Source organism: Mustela lutreola, chromosome 1 (assembly GCF_030435805.1).
Source record: "Mustela lutreola isolate mMusLut2 chromosome 1, mMusLut2.pri, whole genome shotgun sequence".
NCBI classification, from domain to species: Eukaryota; Metazoa; Chordata; class Mammalia; order Carnivora; family Mustelidae; genus Mustela; species Mustela lutreola.
The window spans coordinates 219,886,316-219,908,691 of record NC_081290.1 but is presented as its reverse complement, the minus strand read 5'-3'; the positions used below and the strand labels follow the sequence as shown (position 1 = coordinate 219,908,691).

At 41.6% G+C, this 22,376-nt stretch overlaps 1 long non-coding RNA gene across 4 annotated transcripts in view; it reads left to right on the top strand.

Annotated features, from left to right (window-relative positions):
* LOC131839667 (uncharacterized) overlaps positions 1 to 11,087 on the top strand; it is a 68,783-nt gene extending 57,696 nt beyond the window's left edge. For all 4 annotated transcript variants that reach the window (XR_009357041.1, XR_009357044.1, XR_009357039.1 and 1 more), the window contains one exon: positions 1,174 to 11,087. This is a non-coding gene — a long non-coding RNA (uncharacterized LOC131839667). The remainder of the gene's footprint in view (positions 1 to 1,173) is intronic.
* The last annotated feature ends 11,289 nt before the right edge of the window (positions 11,088 to 22,376 follow it).

Below are 22,376 nucleotides of genomic sequence, written 5' to 3'. Positions count from 1 at the left end.
TCCTCCTTCCATCTGTCTGCTGCACCAATTATCCTGTCCGTAAAGTCGTCTTCAGCCATCATCTCATTCAGTATACTCTACATGACAGGATGTGCTTCCAACATCAAAGGGGCTTTCAGCTTTTCCGAAAGCTGTGTCTTGGCTTCCTTATCATTTTATATCGTAATTTGTTCAGCATTCAGTCAAGAAACTGATAGAAATGGAAGAGTTATTTACTGTAAAACCCCTGGTCTCTGCTCATTGTAAACCACCGATCTTCCTGGTTGTCTGTTACTGGCAGATAATCCACTGTCTTGGGTGGGGTGAGCATGAAACCACCAGCTAATATCTCACTAGGGGAGGGGAGTGACCACAGGATGTCATCCTCTGTGTCAGAAGAGTGGCAAATATTTAGCAAGGGGGATTTCACATTTGCTTATCTGAGAAATGCTCCGTGTCTGTACCATGCTGCTGAAATGACAGTTAAGATCTCTTTCATCAAGCTTCCCCCACTGACCCTATATGCTGACACAATTTTTAAATACTATGTCATGGTATATTAATCACACTCATATTTATATTGGCTAGTATTTGTTGGCTACAGTTTGTCCAGCATCATGCCTGACGCGTACTTTATCTCAGTTAATCCTCATAGCACTCTTTGGAGGTAAGCATATTCTCTGCTTTCAAATGAAAAAAACGGGTTCAGAGAGGGTAAATGGCTTGCTCAGGTTAATTTAACTAATAAATATAAATGCCAGGATTTGGGGGCCACTGGGTGTCTATTTCTCTTTACTCCCTTACCCACCACCCAAACACTCAAATCCCAATCCAGAATCGAGGGGACCATGCTCAGAGCATCCTTCCTCGCCTGTATGTTCACTCCCTCCCATCATCTGTGTCCAAGTCTATCTCCTACATAGGATTTCAGTTCCTGTGAGGGAAAGAGAACTTACTCATCTTTGTGTTCCTCCCCAGAGAATAGAACATAGTACTTCTCTGTTAAGGACATTTTAAGTGAAAACACACATACCCAAACCAAAATACAATGCTACCACTAGAATTTCTGACTCCTGCTTCGGAATTATAGAAAGGCTCCCATTTTAAAATTAATAAGGAATCCAATCATCTTCTTGTGCCTATCTGATCTTAGCCATAGAGTAACCAAATAACGAAACCCCCTTTTTATTGCAGCTCCAAATTGCAAGTCCTTTGGCTGTCCAAAGCCAGAGAGAATAAAATCCTCCCATCCTTAGCCTGACTCTTGAAAGTAGCTGAGCAGAGACATGCCGTTGTTCGAACGTGGATGGAAGAACCTGGTGCTCTGCATGAACACCGAAGCTTCCCCAGACTCCTGAGAAGCTGGCGGGACTCACTGCACTCAGCACATGAGAGGAGACCTCTCCCCTTCACTCAAGGTTGGCCTCACTTGGAGCAGTTGCAGATTGAGAGACAGAGTTCTTGGCCTTAGTACTTAAGACTCTTGACACCTGAAAGTCATCATTCCAGTTGGAATGAAAGCAACGTGGAACAAATAGGTGTGGAGGGATCAGCAAGCCAGGAAACAAAGACCAACATGGCAACAACAACTCTCCGCATGTGTGCAGCATTTCCTGGTTCTCTGGCACTTCCTTACATTATTTGTTTTAATCCTTACAACAGGCTGAGGGGTGGTAACATTTAAAAGTGTAGAAATGAAGCTTCAAGGAGTTAAGTGACTCGCCCAAGGCCTCCTTGTTGGTAAACATAGACCGGAGGGAATTGAATTGAGGTCTCTCTGACTCCAAAGTCTAAGCTCTTAAACACTCATGCTAATCATTAACCGCACTTGCCTAACCGTTCAATCTGTTCTTGGCCATCAATACTGGACACTAAATTCTAAACACGTTCTGCATTTTATTTATTACTTTATTTTTATTTATGTAAAAGCTAAATGTATAGTTCTCATCCTGTAAGATGAACACTATCGTTCTCAACTAATCTTTTTTTTTTTTTTTTTTAAGATTTTATTTATTTGACAGAGAGAGAGAGATCACCAGTAGAGAGAGAGGCAGGCAGAGGGAGGAGGAAGGAGGCTCCCTGCTGAGCAGAGAGCCCAGGACCCTGAGATCACGACCTGAGCGGAAGGCAGAGGCTTAACCCACTGAGCCACCCAGGCACCCCTCAACTAATCTTTTAGCTGTCAGCAGAAGTCTGGGCTAACAACCTGCTCTAGATAATATACAGGGATATCTGGACTCTTCATCTTCAAACTGTCAATCTTACTGAAGAAACTGATGCCCAGAATGCGCAGACCAGATAAGCAGCAGCCGTTACAGACTTGAGTCTGATGAAAAATACTACGTATTTCGTTTATATTCATAGGTTGTGTTATGGCTAACAGGCATGCCATATATATGATTGTATTTGATCCTAAGGAAAATTGTGAGGTAGATAAGGTAAAAAGTAATAGTATCTCTATTATACAGATTCAGAGGCACACCCAGAATTATTATCTTATTAAATTCTAGTCTTGAGAATCCAAATCCCAAATAAATGAACGTCTAGCCCTTTTAACTCTTCAGTAATACAGCTGGGACTGAGGTCAAATCTTGACTCTACCACACATCTGTCTGAGCCTTCAGTTTTCTCCTCTGTCAGATAAGGGATGAGGATGTCTATCTCATAGGATTGTGAAACTAGATGAAGTAATGTAAGTAAAGCCCTTTCAATCAAGTAGTGAACAGAACAGATGCAGATCCCATCCTCATGGACCTGGATGGGGAGGGGGGTGGTGAAAAAACAAATGGGCGGTGATTACATAACTTGACGATGAAGTTACAAGAATCGTTAAGTGTTGTAAAAGGAAAAGACAGAATGCTCTGTAGACATACCGTAGGGTGAGCTAGCCTCCGCTGTAGTGGGGAGCAGGCCTCCCCAGGCAGTGATCACTAAGCTGGGTCCTGAAGGATGAGTGGCAGTCAGTGAAGTTGGGGGGAAGGCGTGGGGAGAGGGGGGTACAGGTGTGGGTTGTAGCAGAGAGTATTCCAGGCATGAAGGGCATCACCGATGAAGAAGCTTGGTGGCCTTGAAGATCAAAGAAATGACTTCTGTGGCTGGAGTGTAAGGAGCTTCAGGAAGAACAATGTGTAAAGATGCTGGAGAAATAGGCAATCTCCAGGCTATGTGGAGCCTCACAAGACAAGCTAAAATTATTGAACTTTAACCCATGAGATGTCATGGAAGGGGTTTAAGCAAGGGGCGGCATCAGGCGAGAAGTTTAAAAAGTCCAGTTCTGAACTAGGGAAAGTTGCATCTTTTTAAAAGCTTTCTTTTCTTTTTTAAAAATAAACACCTCTTTCACACCCCTTATATTGCAACAGTGATATAGACTGTGCGTTTGAAATATAAAATGAAAAGATTTAGACTGGGGCAAGTAGCAGCTCCTCCCTCTACTACTTTCAGGATCCAGGACAAATCACTGCAAAGCCTATCTCTGCTCTTGCTACCTAATACAGTTTCCTCTCTAAGCAAAAGTTATCTTGTAGATCTTTAAAGTACTTTGAGAACCAGGGTACACACTTCTAGGAAGCTCATTTATTCATTGTTTGTATGTGTTTCTTAAAGATTTTATTTATTTACTTAACAGAGAGAGAGAGACAGACAGAGAGGGAACACAAGCAGGGGGAGTGGGAGAGGGAAGAGCAGGCTTCCCACTAAGCAGGGAGCCTGATGCGGCACTCGATCCCAGGACCCTGGGATCATGACCTGAGCTGAAGGCAGCTGCTTAATGAGTGAGCCACCCAGGTGCCCCTATTCATTGTTTTTGTTGAACAAATATTTATTAAGCATCAGCCATATGGCTAGCATAATATTAGGTCCTGGGGGTTCAGAGGTGGATAAGATACAGACCCTGTACTTTAAAAACTCACAGTTAGGGGTGGACATAGGCCAGAAAAAAAAAAAAAATAAGTAGTCACTTTGTTGTACACCTGAAACTACATTGTGTATCAACTATACTCCAATTTAAAAATATTTAAACAAAATAAAAAGGGATGGAAGAAAATACATACATACATACATACATACATACATACATAAAAAGTAATGACAATAAAGTAGGATCTACTACAAGAGAAGCAGCAGGGATAGAGTTATTTACAGAACCTAGAGTCAGGGGAAATTTTCAGTAGAGCTGATATGCACATAGTATGTGCTTAATACATGTTAAGTAATTGAATGAAAAGTTTGAGCTGTCTTTACCTCCCAATTTTAATGATATGTGATTGGCATATAACACTATGAATTTAAGATCTACTATGTGTTGATTTGATATACTTCCATATTGCAAATAATTACTACCATGACACTGGGTTTTTTTATATTTAATTTATTTATTTAGAGAGAGAATGTAAGGAGCGGGGAAGGCAGAGAGAGAGAGGAGAATCTCAAGAAGACTCTGTGCAGAGTGCAGAGCCTAACACGGGGCTAGATCTCACAACCTTGACACAATGGCCTGAGCAGAAATCGACTCTGGACGCTCAACTGGCTGAGCCCCCCAGGCACCCCTACTACAATAACATTATTGAACTGAGTCGTAAAGGTTGAAGGGAAGCCTACCAGACAATAAGAGGAGAAGGGAATGAGTAAGATCACAGATACCATAAAAGTGACTTTTTCAGATTACTTTATCAGCAATCAGCTAGATAGTTTGAAAGGGAGAGATTGTAGTTAAAGAGACCAAGTGAAAACCTGGGGCAATAATCCAGGTGAAAGGTACAAAGGATTTATTGTTCACTCAGGAATAATGTTGGTTGTACTCAGTTTGCTTGACAATAAGTTTTACTTGGTAGTACAGTGTCTGGCTTGTAAGTGTTAATACATCTTCCCATAATGGATGTCTGCTCGCCTTCACAAGTCATCTACTGTCATCTACTGAATGTCATCTACTGAAATCCTTATAATACCTAATACTATGCTCTGTATCCATGTGCACTCATCAAAAGTTGGGTTGACAGTTGGGTTCACTGGGCTGCGGTGGGAGTGGGGCAGTTGGAACAAGAGAAGTGGGAGAGGACTCCCCATCTGCTGTGCCCCACAGGCATTCTTCCTTCCTGTAAAGCAACATCTTAAACTCAGCCGAACCTGCTTCTTATTTTTCCCCAAAGGCCTGGTATGCCCTTTCTCTTGTTCAGACGCATCCATCCATCCTAGCTAAGAAACCTCAAGATAATATTGGAAGCCAAGAACAAAGCTAGGGGAAAACAAAAATCATTTTTCAGACTTTTAAGAACTATGCTTTTCCCTGCAGGATCTTCAAAAGAGTTTTTCTTCCCATTCACACATAGAAAGAAGTCAGTGATCCTAAGATTCAACAATGCCACTTCTCTGAATCTACCCTAAAGAAACACCCCCAAGTGTACACAAAGAAGCATGTATAAACATATTTTATGGACGAGACAAAAAGTAGAAAGAGCCTAAAAGTCAGTTCATCCAACACATGCTAATAAACCATGTTCTGTTCAGGACAAAATACTAGACAACAGCTAAAATAAATAGATCTGTAAGTATTAATATAGAAAGCACTCCAGAATTGATTGTTTAAGTGAGAAAGGCAGTTTGAAGAATGATAGGTCTTGTATTATACCACTGGTGTAAAGAATAACCACCAATGAACCAACAACCCAAAATAGTAGTTTATTTCTTATAGCTATATATATATGCACTAAATGCATGAAAAATGGTCTGGGAGAATATGTACAAAAATATATACAAATCTGGTAACAGTCGTTACCTCTAGGAAGGTGGGATGAGAACCAGAACTGGAAATGATGGTCAAAGAAATTTAGTGTTCTCTGTATTTAAATTTTTCTCACAAGTGTGATAGTGCATTTATGATTTAATGAAAGAATTTTTTAAGGTAAGAAAATCATTAAGGATGCGCAGTACTATTTTTAGTAGTGAGAAGTTGAACTACCTAATAGCAATAGAAATACCATTAAATCAATCATGGTATAATCCACATGGCAGAATTTAATAAATGTACATTTTTATGTTTGCAGATATAAAGAAGTTAGTAATTTATAGTTCCATTTATAAGGAACTATATACTAATTATGATGTTCTGAATTATCCCACTTTTGTTAACAAATACATACACAAAAAAGTTGGAGATAATTTTTTTATAAAAGGTTTATAGTTGTTTCTATATCAGTGGGATTCTGGTTGTGTTTTGCTTCCATATACCCTAATTCTTCCCTAAGGAATAAGTATGTAAATAAGAAAATTCTATGCATTTTTTTTTAAGATTTTATTTATTTATTTGTAAGAGAGAGAGAGTGAGAGCGAGCACAGGCAGACAGAGTGGAAGGCAGAGTCAGAGGGAGAAGCAGGCTCCCCGCGGAGCAAGGAGCCCGATGCGGGACTCGATCCCAGGACGCTGGGATCATGACCTGAGCCGAAGGCAGCTGCTTAACCAACTGAGACACCCAGGCGTCCCGAAAATTCTATGCATTTTTAAAAATGTAAACAAAATGAGGGAATTGAACCGGGAGAAAGGTAAGAGAAAAAAATGCGTACTGGTGGATGGGGTTAAGAAAGTAGGAAAAAGATGTTTGAGGATTTTTTTAAAGAGCTTTTTTTCCAGAGAGTTAAGGGGAAAAATATTTTTGTTCTCAGACTTTTTCAGTATACTTTCCAAGCCATCAAGTTCCTAAATATAACCAAAGATGATGATTTTATAAGCAAGCCAATATAAACATAGATGTTTATATTTCTACATTAACAACATGACATTGGAGCTGCAAAAGTTCTTTCGAATTGGCTATATTTTATTTTTCTAAAAAAATGAGTCCTCCTTTTGAGTCCCCTTTTAAAATATAACACTACCCCCACCCCACCATGGCTTTGAATTTCAAGAAAAGTCAGAATAAGACAGCAGCATTTAGGATGGAGGACAGAGGAGTGGAGGAGCAGGAGGGAGGTGGAGGGTTAATTAAGCATTTGAGCAGGAAGGAGACGAGGAGGACTTTTTGAAGAGGCTTACCTCAAAGTAGCACTGCTTTAATGTGTATTAGGATCATCTAGGGATCTGGTGAAAGTGCAAGTCTGGAATGGGACGGGACTCCCGGGTGATGCCTAGGCTGCTGGGCCGTGGGAGCAGCAAGGCCTTGGAGTCAGGGAATTTGCCCTTCCACGCTGGTCCATCTGTGTTTCACTGGCCATGACTTCTTTCTTTCTAACCTGAAATTTTTTGGTCAGGATACCAAATAGCAGAAACTTGTAAGAAAATCATATTACCATATACAAGGTACAGTTTAAGGCCCTCTGCCTGGAAGTGAGGAAAATGGGAAACAGGATAGGGAATGGGCAGGAGCTGCTAAGACAAATGTTTTTTGTTATAAAGGGTGCGGTGTTGTGGAAAAAGCCCTGGACGGGTTGTCAGAAGACCCGGCATCATTAACCAGCAGTGTGCCTTTGTGCCAGTCATTTCTCTCCAGTTTTCTGTCTCCTTTCTTGTCAAAAGAATTGGTCTAGGGGTGCCTGGGTGGCTCAGTTGGTTAAGCAGCTGCCTTCGGCTCAGGTCATAATCTCAGGGTCCTGGGATCGAGCCCCACCATCAGGCTTCCTGCTCAGTGGAGAGCCTGCTTCTCCCTCTCTCTCTGCCTGCTTGTGCTCTTTCTCTCTCTGTCAAATTAAAAAAATAAGTAAAATCTTAAAAAAAAAAAAAAAAAAAAAAAAAGATGGTCTAGATGGCTTCTAAAATCTTTTTGGCTCTGACACTTGAGGAATCTATAAAGAGAGCCTGTATCAATAGGAGGGAAGGAACAAGGATGTGCCACCACACACAGAGCTGCCAAGGATCCTGTACATGTGGTATTATAATGGAAGAATTTTCCCCTTGTCTGCCCAGATGCAGAAATGTTGGAGTGAGAGACTGGGAAACATGCCTAGTATGAAATCCTAGTACCCTGACTTCCTGGTTTTGGCAGTTTAAAGTCTTGGGAATCTGTCCCAGGCTCTGTAAAGTAAGACAGACCATGAAAACAGGCCCTCTAAGAACTTCAGTGTGACTCTGGCAGCCTTCATATTCTAAGGTCTTCTATCCTTGGGGCTACCCTCAGGTTTCACCTCATTCCCCTACACTGATCAGCAGCCAAATTCTAAAGCCACTTGAGCTTACAGTCCCAGCCAAATGGCCCTACTGCCTTCCTGTTTGTGAAAGCCTCCAATTCCCAGCCTGTGGTCAAATCCAATTTTTGCAGCAACTCAATCTTCCCCCAAGATCACCCTCTGGACTTGAGTCTCCCAGATGCTGCAGACTCTCTCTGGGCCTATAGCAGCCAAGCCTAAGGGAATTGGAAAGGCCAGACCAAGGCGACACTTGGTTCTCTATGTTAAAAATAGTCCTCTGCTCCGAGTGGGGCTCGGCCCCTAGTTTGATAAGCACAGGGTGGGAAACGGACCTGCTGTGGTGAGATTACCCAGACTCTGCGGCAATCTGCTACAGTTTGGCCTCACACCTCCACAGACCTGCCCTCTTCACCTTTTCACTTACTCAACAGGCCTATGGCTATTCTAGCAAAGACTCTGGCTTTAGGCTGCTTCCTGCGGTCTAAGGGCAGGTGGCCTCCTTCGCTGTTCCTGAGACCCCGTACCCAAGAAGACAGGAGAGCTTGGCTCCCTGAAGCATCCATTTGGGATGCCAGGACCCTGTGGGCAGCAAGAGGAGTTATTTTTCCCTCCGGCCCCAGCCTAGGCTATGCTGAATGATGCGGCTGGCTAGTACAAAGACTGCTTTTTATAATGTTGGTCCTTGGTATTTTTGGTGTCTGGAGAGAGCTTCCTCTCCTCCCACAGTTAATTAGCAGCAGAGGAGCATTTCCCTTTCCTCAACAGAGAGTCTGTTCCTGCCCCTGGGGCTGGACAGAGGGGTGGCAGGTGTGGCTAAGCACTGCCTGAGGTTAACCTCAAACGTCAGCTTAGAGCCACACTTGAGGAGAAGCAAAGGGAAATGCGGGGTTAGCTTCTACTGGGACAGAGTTGGCAAGTGCGCACAGGTCCCTGGCAAGCCAGGGGATTGTTTTCCACTCTCCCAGTCAGGTGAGGGGACAGGAGAAGGGGGTGGGGAACCAATGTGTGTTTGACACATTTGTGAATTGTTCCTATAACAAAGGCTTTAAAAAAAACACACACACACATAACAGAGTGGAGCTTTATATATGTGAATGAGAGGCTCACAGAAGGACCTATTGTCAGGAGGAAAAATTGCATGAGTAATTGTGCATGACTTCAGTCTTCCCAGTTGAAATGTTAGGCGTATTAAGGATGATTGTGGACATTCCAGTGTTTCAGTGTGGGGAAGAGGGAGGAAGGAACCCCTTGGAGGTGAGGAGGCAGGTTGTCTAGCAAGGCAGTGGAGACAGGAACCTAAAATGCTCTTCCTCCACTTTTCTTGCTGGTTCCCATTCTTTCTCTACTTAATTAGGGTACCACCTCCTACGGGAAGGCTTCCTGCACGTACCTCCTCTCACCTCCCACTTTAGGTGTTCTTGATAGGTACCTACTGTTTTATCATTATTTACTAGACCATGATACTACTGATAGTTTGTAGAACAGTGTGCATGCATCCCAGGACCGTATTCCACCACTTCCTAAATGTGTAACTCTAGCCGAATTACTTCATCTCTGTGTCTCAGTTTCCTCATCTGTAAATGGGAGTAATACCTACCTTCTAGAGTTGTTATGAGGATTAAATGTGTTAAGATATATAAGACACATAGAACAGTGCCTGACATGGTGTGCACTCAATAAATATTAGCAATTGTCATTTTTACTTGTATCCCCAGTAGTTAACACAATTTGTAATATATCATGGGACAGTGGTTTTTCAACTCTCATATACATCGTCACTGCTTGAGAAGCTTTAAAATTATATGAATCTGGGCTCCATTGGTCTGGAGTGAAAACTGATCTCGGTATTTGAGAAAAGTTCCCAGGTAGTTTTAGTACACATCCAAAGTCATAGATGCTCAGTGAATAGGTGAATAGATGAATGACATGGGATCAGAAGGAACCGATCCATAGGGCACCATCCTTAGGAATGTCAAAGCATGATTCTGTCCCCTTCAGAAAATTTGCTATTTCCTAAGGCTGACTTCCAGAGAATGTGACAGTGAATCTAATGGAGTACATGAAAGAATATAATTTTCACCATCTCAACATACTGCTCTGTTGAAGAAACAGAAAAACAATTTGCTAGAACTAATATTAGAGATCAATAGGTATTTCCTCTTGTGCTCTCTTTTGTTTATGCAGACTTATTGCTCAGAGAGTTGCCATAACAACTCCAACCAGAGCTGAACTTTGACCTTTCCTCCAGTTATAGTTTCCACTCACCACCAAGTCATTAGTTCAGTGGACTTAAGAAAACATTTAAATACCTCAAATAAAGCATTTCTGCCCCTATAATGCACAGTTGTACTATGTTGTTATCATAACATACTATAATTAGTTGCTTTATTGAGTTGGTTTACAAAATTTCAACTGACTGCTGCTTGTAAAACAGGAAGTCAGGCATCTCTCTATAGGAATAATGAACTATAGCCAGGCCTTACTCTCAAGGCACGTATATATTAATGGGGGAACATAAATATAAATGTACTGAAAACTAGAGAAAATGAATATACATTTAAATAGTATGTAGCATGATAAAGTGGGCTTGGAATCAGGTTTAGGCCTATTTCGTATTAGCTGCCTGACCTCAATTAATTCAGTTAACCTTCCTGAATTTTAGCTCCCTCCTCAACCGAATGTGGATTCTGATGCCTCTGTCACAGGATTGTTGTGAGACTTCAAAGTGATACTATACATAAGTGTCTGGCACTTTTTAGTAAATGAAATTATTTTAATGAACAAAGAGCTGTATTCGAGCAGCACAATTTGTCGTCAGAATTTCATTATCAAGAGGAGATATGATAGGGGCACCTGGGTGGCTCAGTCCATTAAGCATCTGCCAGGGTCCTGGTATCAAGCCCCATATCGGGCTCCCTGCTCAGTGCAGAGTCTCCCCCTGCTTGTGCTCTCTCTCTCTCACTTGCTGTGTCTCTCTGTCAAATAAATAAATAAAATATTTAAAAAAAAAAAAAAAAAGAGGAGAGATGATATAGAACTGGAGGACTCAAATCAAAATGGAGAACTAAGCATGAACATATATCCATCCTCCCACCATAAATCCTTTAAAGGTCAGAAAAGATAGCTTTTAAAATCATGAAGTCTCTCTCAGCACCAGCAAACAAGAAAGGAGGCAGAAATTATGATAAAAATCTGAATAGAAAGCAGTTAGGATCACAATGATAGACAACTCACGATGAATATTAACATACTCCAAACCACTCTTAAAGTAAATTTCTTTAGGGCGCCTGGGTGTCTCAGTGGGTTAAGCCACTGCCTTTGGCTCAGGTCATGATCTCAGGGTCCTGGGATCGAGCCCTGTATCGGGCTCTCTGCTCTGTGGAGATCCTGCTTCCACCTCTCTCTGCCTGCCTCCCTGCCTGCTTGTGACCTCTCTCTCTGTCAAATTAAACAATAAAATCTTTATTTAAAAAAAAAAAAAAAAGTAACTTTATTTGAAGGCAGGGGCAGAGAATCTCCTAGCTCAGAGGAAGCAAATAGAAAGAATACAAGGGGTTGGGGAGCACTCATCAGGGTTATTCATCTTTAAACTGCCCTGTGCACAACAGACCTCTCTCCTCTTCCCTCCACTTCAGGGAGCTATAGGTAGAGGGTAGGGGTCAGGAGAGTGGGCTAAAACACAAAGCTTCATTCTAAAAGGGAAGTCCCTTGTCTGGGGAGGATGTCTGCTGGTGTGTGAGGGCCTGTGAGAAGGGAGGGCTGGAAATAACCCTATCCAACTTCCACGGGACACAGAGAAGTAAAAGGCAAAGCTGTTCCTGCCCAGCCTGTCAACTGTGGCTTCACTGAAGTAAAGGCATCCTTATTTGGGCATCTGGGGATGGGCAAAGGACCAAGAGAGGAGGAGGGTGGTCCCCAAGCCTACCTCTCTGCCTTCTCCAAGCACCTTACTGGGAAGTCTGTAGTCAAAATGACCTACTCACAGAATCCCTAGTAACCTTCCATTCACCAAAGGAAACTGGAGTGGAAACAGCTCAAAACTGAAGTGAAAACTTAAACAAAATACCAGCTTAAATGTTCTTAAAACATAGATATGATGAAGAACAAAGGATCACCAGGTGGTTGATGAAATTCAAACAGCTCTAAAGAAAAGGATTAACATGAAAGAAAAAAGGATTAACTTGAACACACTGAGGGGCACCTGAGTGGCTCAACTGGTTAAGCGTTGGCCTTCCGCTCAGGTCATGATCTTGGTGTCTTGGGATGAGACTTGCATCAGTCTTCCCTGTTCAGAGAGGGGTCTGTTTCTCCCTCCCGCTCTGCCCCTCTACCCTGCTTGTGTTCGCTTCCTCTCTCATTTTCTCTCTTGTGCTCTCTTTCTCTCTCTCAAATAAACAAATAAAAATTTTAAAAATATGTATATATATGTGTATATATGCACAAACCAAAAACTGACTCCAGAGAAGAGATAGATAAAAGGACAGAAGAAAAAATGTTTAAAAAATTCTAACAATAATAATAATAATAATAAATTCTAAGTAGCATCATCCTTCAAAAGACCTGCAAGTATATTGTAGCAGGCTGCTATGAAAAAGAAACGAACAGAAAACAAACAGGGAATTAAAAATTATGATAGTAAAACTAAAAAAAAAAAAAAAAAAAAAAGCAGTAGATGGGATAAATAATGAGTATAGGATAAACTGGGAATCTTAAGAACCTAAGTGTGAGGAGATGTCCCTGAATATATGGAAACGATCAGGAACTGAAAATTTGAGAGAGAAATTGAGAAACTACTAGGGGCTGAATTGTGTTCCCCTAAAATTCATATATTGAACCCCTAAACTTGATCTCTATCTGGAGATAGGCCCTATGAGTAGGTGATAAATGTTACATGAGGTCAATTCATGTATGAATTCACAATTCAATATGGCTAGTGCCCTTATATAAAGAGGAAAAGACACCACAGCTATCACTCTGAGAACACAGTAAGGACATGGCCAGAGGGCAGCTGTCTATAAGCCGGGAAGAGAGCCCTCACTGGAAACTGAATTGGCTAGCAACTTGATCTTAGCCTCCAAAACTGGGAGACAATAAATTTCTGTTGTATAAGCCACCCAGTTTATAGTATTTGGTTATGACAGCCCAAGCAGAGTAATACAGAGACACAAAGGATTGATTCAGAAGTGCCTCCTTTCATTCAAAAGAAATGCCAGGAAAGAACTGAGAATTGGTGGGGAAGAGATCCACAAAGAAATAATAAAAGAAAACTTCCCCAACCCAAAGAAAGGCTTCAAAACTTCATAGGGCCTGCTAAGTGGCAGACAAGGAACGTTTTCAAAGATGCTTACTTAGACAAATACTTGGGATGTTTCAGAGCCAATAAGACAAAGGAAAAACTATAAAAGTATTCAGAGAAGAAAAACAAGTTACCTACAAGGAACAAAAATGAGTTGGCTGTCAGACTTCTGAAAGGTTATTCTGAATGCTGGACAGCGATGAAGCAATCACTTCAAACTTTGAAAGAAAATAATTTTGACCTAGAATTATGTACCATGCTAGCCAAACTGGCTTTCCAATGAAGGAGCAAAATCAAGACATTTTCTTTATACCCTCCAGGTTGGCAAAAGGGAGTAAACTTGATGAAATCCAGCCCTAGCAAGGTTTTAGGGAAAATGGCCCTCTCAGAGTCTGTGGGAGTGTCATTTGGTGCCGTCATTTTGACAGAGCAACTTGGAAATATGTATAAACATTTTTCTTTCCCAGCTATCTAACCTAGAGAAGAGCTTATACACATGCACAGGAGCTTATACAGTGCTGTGGGGTCAGTAGTGCAGATCCTAGAATCAGTGTGCTGTGTTCAAATCCCAGCTTGGCCACTTACTAGTTATGAGATTTGGGTAAGATTACCTTAGTGCTTCTCCAGTGAAATGGGTATGATAATATGTTATATTATATTATGTTAATATTATAACATATTATGATATAATATTTCATAGGGTTGTTCTGAGAATTGAATGAGTTACAACATGCAAAGTGCTTAGAACAGATCTTTGTACAGATTAAGCATTTGATAAATGAGTATTACTGTCATGCATTCTGTAGAGAGATATTAGATGTTATCTAAGTACATTAGACAGTGAAATACTTCCAGTTTCATGCCACTGGAGAGAAATGATGCTGCAGTGTTTGATGTGGCACAGTATCAGAGGATCTAATATTCATAAATAAGACAATGGTACTACCATACTAGGGAATACTGTGCAGCCATTAATCAAAAGGTGGTAGAGGGTACATGGTGACTCAGTCGGTCTGGCAATTGCCTTTGGCTCAGGTCATGATCCCCAGGTTCTGGGACTGGGTCCCACATCGAGCTCCCTACTCAATGGGGACTCTGCTTCTCCCTCTGACCCTACCTCTACCCCATGCACTCCCTCTCTCACTTTTTCTCAAATAAATAAATAAAATCTTTTAAAAATTTTAAAAACATTTTTAAAAGGTGGTAGAATTCTACTAACTCTGTGTGCTATCAAGGAAAGATCCCAAGGATATATTGCTAAATGAAGGTGAGGGAGAAAAAAGCAAATTGCTAAACAATGAATATAGGTTATCCCGTTAAAAATACATGAATGTACCTATTGCACATGTACACAGGGACATACCACTGTAGGGCAAAGCAGGGGGAGCTGTCTGTCCTGAGAGCAGGCAGTAAGGGGGTTTAGCAACTGAGGATAATTTAAAATAATAATTTTAAGGGATAACTTGAAAACAATAGTAAATGACAATAAAATCTACTTAATCTGCTTCTTATTATCACCATGAACAATGGAAACAAACAATGTCAGTGATAAAATGCTCCTCCAGCCAGGACTGTCCGTACTTCCTGTCCCCCAAACCCCTAATCCTGGATGCTACTGCATTTTCCCAAGTGCATAGAAAAACTGAGAGCAGAAACTGATAGTACTGACTAAATAGGATAGTTTACAGAAGGAAGAGGGGTTGGGGGGGTGCGGTGAGCAGGAATTTTACTTTTCACTTGCTATTCGTTTAAAATTGTTTTGCAAAGAATATACTTATTTACTTAGAGTTTGTACTTGTATAGTTAGCACTTTTTTAATTTGAAAAAAATAACATGGTAGGCAAAAAGATTTTACTATAGGAAGTCAGAAAAAAATGGAAGCCAATGATAGCCTATAACCCTTCTTCCAATTATTTTAGATTATGGAATATGGGTTAGGTATGGTGACTGCATTTTCAGAACTAAAAGTTAGAAACCAGTGACTGCCAAAGAATTTTTGGTACAACTTCTGAGTAGGAGAGGCAGCCTGGGACATCCAGTCTGGGTGCCAATATAATGGAATTTCTGGGACCATCTGATGGTTCATTATTACAAATAGACTGTCTGAAACCAGGCCTGTCCATAAATCCCTAATCCCACTCCATTTTTGGATCCTTGTGGAACTGAGCTCCTCCTGAGAGGATACCAGCTTACAACCTAGCATTCAGCCTGCCTTCCCCTGACTCTCCCAAGTTCAAGGCCTTGAACCTTTTGTTCCCCCTGAGATCTGCCAGGAGAGCTGGCAGAGTACTCCTAATTTCTCAGTTGCCACAGCAGCATCCCCAGGCACACTGTCTGCCCCACCTGAGAGGGCAGCTGTTTTCCTGACTCTCTGTCAGCCCCCTGATTCCCTGCTGGTCTCCCCACCCCAGCCCAGTCACCTTCCAGAGCCCCCCACACTCCCCACTATCCTTCTCACCTTCCCCATCCCACTCCTTGCGTGTCCCTGAGCCAGTCTGGCCTGGGCTACTGATACCAATCCTGCTGATACTAGCACAAGCAATCCCAGGCACAGGGTAAGATGAGGTTGTGAAAATGAAATGATGGGGTACAGAAAGGAGGAGGGGGGTAATAGACGCAGAGAAACAGGAAAGCGTTTGCCAGGAAACCAAACTGACATTAGCTCAGTGGAAAAGAGAAGTTGGAGCAAGACTCACAGAACATCCTGGGGCCAGTTAAGGAAGTGGGAGAGAAGTAAGAACTAAATATACACAACAATTCTAGTTCTAAGCATGAAGAGGGATGTCTAGGTAAATGCATGGATATTCATCACTGCGAAGGACCAAACGAAAGGCCCCCGTGGGCCCCAGAGCTTTCTGTGGGGAATAGGGAAAGAACATGTGTCAGGCAGATGTGCTCCCAACCCTGGCTGTGTGACATCAAGCAAATTCCTTAATCCCCTGAGCTTTATCTGTAAAGTTGGGGTTCTTCTAAACATTAAATGAATTCAGGTAAGTAAAGCTCTCAAGCCAGCATTCAGTAAAGCTGAATTTCTTTCTCCTTTTATCAAAATGTCGATGGTGATGGTGAAAATTTACCTGCAGCCTCCCACTACCCACTTAATCCTCAGTGTGAGCAGTGGGCACACTAAATAATAATGAATTAAGATAGCTAATATTAGTTGAGGGCATATTATTTGCAAGCTTTATTCTAAACTCTTTGCAGCATCACGTCAATCCCCACAACCCGACGAGGTAGACTATATTAGTAGTCCTGGTTTACAAGTGAGAAAGTCAAGGCTCAAAGAAGTAATTCACCCAAGGTATATAACTGATAAGAGGCAGAACTAGGATGAGAATCCAGTTCTAATTGCAAAACCCCTGCTCTTTACCACTGCACTATAGTCCTTCCCTGTTTAGAAAGGCAGAAAGTAGAGAAAGGTTAAACAAGTAAGGTCCTATCCAAGGCATTGATGAAGATCAGTAGGAGGGTTCCTGTTGTCCTGTTTCCCTGTGTGGAAGCGGCTGCTGGAGGAAGCTTCCTAGACTGTTCCCATTTGTCCGTGGGATCCAGGAGAGACTACTGCTGAAATGAAGTCGTGACACCCTCCCCAACTGCCAGTCTGGGTGCCAATATAATGGAATTTCTGGGACCATCTGATGGTTCATTATTACAAATAGGGTGACAGCATCTGAAAGCAAGCAGATCACATATGTAACCAGTGCAAACAAAGCTGTAGGCAGGGGCATTGCCTTGTGTTTAGAAAGTATCTTGCAATAAAGAATGTGGTAACTGAGTCCAAACAGAAGGGTGATGAGTTGGCAGGCCGTCTGGAACGAGCCAAGTTGAAGTTTGCTCATGTGTCTACAGCTCTGGCCGCTCTGATTTTACTGGTTCTGCAGGCAGAAATCCCTGGGATGAGAAAGGTCTGAAGGAGATGCTGCTTAGGGAAGGCCAAAGTACCCAATGAGCAAAAGAAATTACTAGTTAATTCAATAATGCCAGTGACATTGGGGGGTTTCATTAAGTAGCAGTCATCACTACCATGCCATTCACTCACTCATGTATTGGTCCAGGAAACATTTATAGAAAGCCTACTGTGTTTCAGGCCCTGTGCTAGGTTCTGGAACATTATAAAGAGTCCCAGAAGCTCTCAGGAAAGTCGGAAGATGGTAGAAAGCAGGATTTTCCAACACAATTAGGTTAAAGCTCTGCTATTGCTGAGGGCTTGCCATAGACAACCATGCTGTCCTCCCAGCAGGGAGATGACTGTGCTGATGGGAATCAGGAAATACCTCCTACAATGAGCAAGCAGAAAAGGACTTTAAGAAGTAGTCCAGCTCCCTCACTATGTTAAGAAGGAAGCCATGGGCCTGAGTTGTAAAATCATGACTACACATAGTTTGTATCAACTGAATGGCTCGCTCACAAGTGCTGCAGGAATTTAAGGGAGATGAGCATCACTGTGTGTCAAAGAGGGCTTCCTGGAAGACACGGGACTTAAACCAGGCTTTCCTGGAAAGATAAAGGATGTGTGTACGTGCATGTGAAAGAGAGAGAGAGAGAAAGGGAAACACCTGGTTTTTAGATATTGAACAAATTGTTTATTAAGACTATTTAATTTTCTTTTATCTGGTTGTTAACTATCCAAAGTTTTTGAGAGCTGACATTTTTTGTTTGTGTGTTTAAGATCTGCTACCAGATATGATAGGATTAGTTACACAGGCTTCAGAGTCTGACAGACCTGGGGTCAAATCCACACTGCACCATTTTCTAATCGTGTGACCTTAGTTTCCTCATCTATAATGGGGATAATAATGCCTATCATATGACTGTGATGAGTGTAAAATGAAGTAATATACATAAAGCATGTAGCATAGGACCTGATACTCAGGAAACACATAGCATAGCTTCTTAAATATTGTGATCTGCTTGGACCTTATGACATGTGCAGTGTATCCTGTATTCACTCAGTTTCTGTTCATCCTTTTATCAAACAGTTGGGCATGGTGTCAAGGGACCATGCTCGATGTGGGACAAGCTGTGTACCAAACAGACATTTTCCCTGTCTGCTCAGGGCAGTTTAAAGGGATGTGAGTCATGTAAACACACAATTATGGTGCAATGTGAGTTGCACTGTAAAGAGGGTGGGTACTAGTTATTATTGGTTAGCTCTGGGAAGGCTATGAACTTTAAGGGCTCTACTAGGGCCTTTGGGGAACTGACCTTACCAGGGTGCAGTTGCCCTGAAGACGGAGCTGGAAGATACTCTCACCAGCAAAGTCATTACTACTCCTTTTTTTATTATTAAGTTTTTTGTTTTAATTCCAATATAGTTAATATACAATGTTGTATTAGTTTCAGGTATATGATATAGTGATTCAACAATTCTATACATTTCTCAGTGCTCATCATGAAAATTGTACTCTAAACTGTACTCTAAATCCCCTACACCTGGCTGGGTGTATTCATCTATCCCCCCAACCCCCCTTTCATCAGTTTGTTCTCTGTAGTTAAGAGTGTTTCTTGGTGTTTTTCTCCGCCCCCCCCCCCGCTCTTTTTTACCCTTTGCTTGTTTGTTTTGTTTCTTAAATTCCATGTATGAGTGAGATACAGTATTTGTCTTTCTTTGACTGACTTATTTTGCTTAGCATCATACCTTCTAGCTCTATCCCTGTTGTGAATGGCAAGATTTCCATCTTTTTATGGCTGAATAATATTCCATCATACTTCTTCTTTATCCATGCATCCATAAATGGATATTTGGGCTGCTTCCATGATTGGGCAAATAATGCTGTGATAAACATAGGGGTGCACGTATCCTTTTGGATTTTGGTAAATACCCAGTAGCATAATTACTGAATCACAGGGTTGTTCTATTTTTAACTTTTTGAGGAAACTCCATACTGTCTTTCACAGTGGCTACACCAGTTTACAATAGAAGCTACAGTGCACAAGGATTTCTTTCTGTCAACATACTCACCAACACTTGTTTTCTTGCGTTGTTAATTTTAGCCATTCTGACAGATGTGAAGTGATATCTTATTGTAATTTTGATTTGTATCTCTCTGATGATGACTGATATTAAGGCTCTTTTCATGATTCTGTTGGCCATATAAATATTTTCTTTGGAAAAATGTCTATTCATGTCTTCTGCACATTTTTTAGTGGATTATTTGTTTTTTGAGGTGTTGAGTTGTATCAGTTCTTTATATATTTTGGATACTGACCCTTGATTGGATACATCATTTGCAAATATCTTCTTCCATTCAAGTAGGTTGCCTTTTAGTTTTGTTGTTTACTTTGCTATGCAGAAGCTTTTTATTTTGATGAGTCATTATCATTTCTTGATAGTTCTGTGTTTGCTCTATATTTTATACAATGTCATTTCCACCTAATAGAATAATCTAGATAGAAAAGGAAGTTCTCTCTTACTCATCCAGTTTTCAGCAGAAACTATAAGAAGCTTTAAAAATACACCTGAGCTTAAGCTCTAGACAATTTCCCTGGCTCCTCTCTCCTAGTGTGTTTAGTACCTGTGGCAGCAAGCCTCCAAATTGGCTCCCAATGATCCCCACCTCCTGCAAGTTACAACCTGGTGTATTCCCCTTCTGCATTGTACCATGGTTTGTCTTTGTGACCAATAGAAAATGGCAGAAGTGTTATCATGGCATGGCTAAGATTAAGTTATACTCTTGGATGCTCTCTCATACATGCTCTCTTTCTCTCATATGACGTCCCTTGAAGAAAGTCATATCTTGAGCAGATCTATGGAGAGGTTCACATGGCAAGCAACTGAAGCTTCCTGCCAAAAGTCACATGAGTAGGCTTGGAACTGAATTCCCCAACCGTAGTCAAGTCTTTAGAGACTATGGCCTTGGCCAACAACTTGACCTATCCAGCTAAGCCATTCCCAGATTTTTGATTCCTAGAATGTATGTGAGGTGATAAATTTCTTATTATTTTAAGCTACTTAGTGTTGGGGTCATTTGTTTTGCAACAATAGATAACTAATACAGTGCCCCTCTTCTATGCTTCCCCTGTCATGGTACTTACCACAGTGTGTTGTAATTACCTGTGTATGCTTCCATCGCCTTCTCAGACTGTGAGCTTAATGGATACTGTGTCTTACTGTCTTTGGTTGTCATCACTTGGAACATGCCTAGTCCGTAGCAGATGGTCAAAAAACTTTGTTGGATGAGTAACTTGCCTTTGTATAACACATTAGAATTTATAAGGCACTGATGCACTTATATAGTCTTCATGGCACCCCTAGAAGATAACTACTTATATTACCCCCACTCAACAGATGAGGAAATTGAGGCTCAGTGACTCAATTATCTCACAGCCAATAGTTAATAAAACCAGGACTCAAACCCAAGTAATAATCCAATTCCTAGCCTATGCTCCTTCTTCCAAACCAAACTGCTCTTCATTTAGCTTGTGGGGGAAGAGGGTAGGAGAAAAATTATTCTAAAGAGTGGTGTACTGTCCAGTCATGATGGAGCTCCATAGAAAGGGCAGTGGACAAGAACATGGCTCATTTATGAATAGGCCAAGTCTCTGTGGACCTTCCCCACACCCCACATGCAATATTTCATTTAATCATCACAAACCCAAAATAGGAAATCAATCGTTATTATTCCTATTCACAGATGAGAAAACCAAGACAAGATCTCACTTAAGTTAAATAGTAGAGCTGGAACTCAAGCAAATGCATTCAAACTCCTAGTTCAAGGCTCTTCTTGTCAAACTCATACTGCTTCTTTTTCCTAGTACTGGACAGTTCAGTTTGGGCCCAGATAGAATTCCTGATTCCAGCAGGGAACAGGGCAAGGTATTACAGAGTCTCAGACAATGAGCAGATGTGACTAACGCAGGGACACTACCTGTGTGGCTATGTTACACTTCACCCTTATGCTGAGCTCCAGTCACTGATTTTCAGGTCCAAGGTCCAAGGTTTCACAAGATCCCTTTTATCAAAGAAAGGAGTTATGCCACTGTTGTGGTTGGAGTCATTTTCATTCTGCACGTCTTTAAAATGGGAAAAATATTTATAGTAGTGGTTAAATGAGATGATGTATATAGAAATGGCAGGCATGTAATAGGTGTTCACAAGCATGTAAATATTCTCCTCCCTTCTGGCTCAATTACTATAGGACATTTTTAGGACTGGAGCACATAGCATTTTGTGAACCTCTCTTCTCCCGGTAAGCTAAAGTTTTAGCAGCAACAGTGGAAAGCAGAGGAAGAAAATATTTCTGAGGGCTCTGCACAATCTCCATCCTGAAAGGTGCTCTATACTGGGATTTCTGCTTTATGTCAGCTGTGCAGTGGAGCAGGAAGACCTTCATTCTTTGAGGGCAGGTATCATGCTGAGGAGAAGAAGCCCCAGCTGTTCTGTGGGATCTAGTGGAATGTGCCTTCGGGCTGCCTGACGCCTTGTTGGGTTGGGTAAACTTGGCCTGTTGGTTTCCATCCAAGGGACCTTTCACCTTGAGGGCTCAGTGACCAGAAAAACATTCCAGAAGCCAATAATTTCTCATTCTCCAGGGAGCCAGGGAGCAGACAGTTTCTGGGCTAGACACTGGGGACAAACCCATGAGAGGCCTCTGTGCTGAGGGCTCCATCTGATCCCAGGAAATGCAGTACTGGTTCCATGTGCTAGAAGATACAGCTTCCTGCCAGGAAAAGGATCTGGGCTTTGTCTTCATGCACGCCAGCATTTAGATGTGGCTGTCTAGGGTTTCATGGATGGACTGTGGAGATGGCCAGTCCCCAGCTGGAAATCAAAGTGATCCTGACTCTTGCAGTCCTGTTCAATGCAATCCAGAGCAATTAAACAACCAAGCGAGAACCTACCAGGTGCAGGCCTTTAAGGAAGTAGGCAATGTTGTGGAAAGGCCATGGGCTTTGGAGTCTGCGTTTGAATTCTAGCTAACTCTGCCAATCTGCTAACTCTGACTTGGGAAAGATATTTAACCTCTTTGCGCCTCAGTTTCTTTATCTA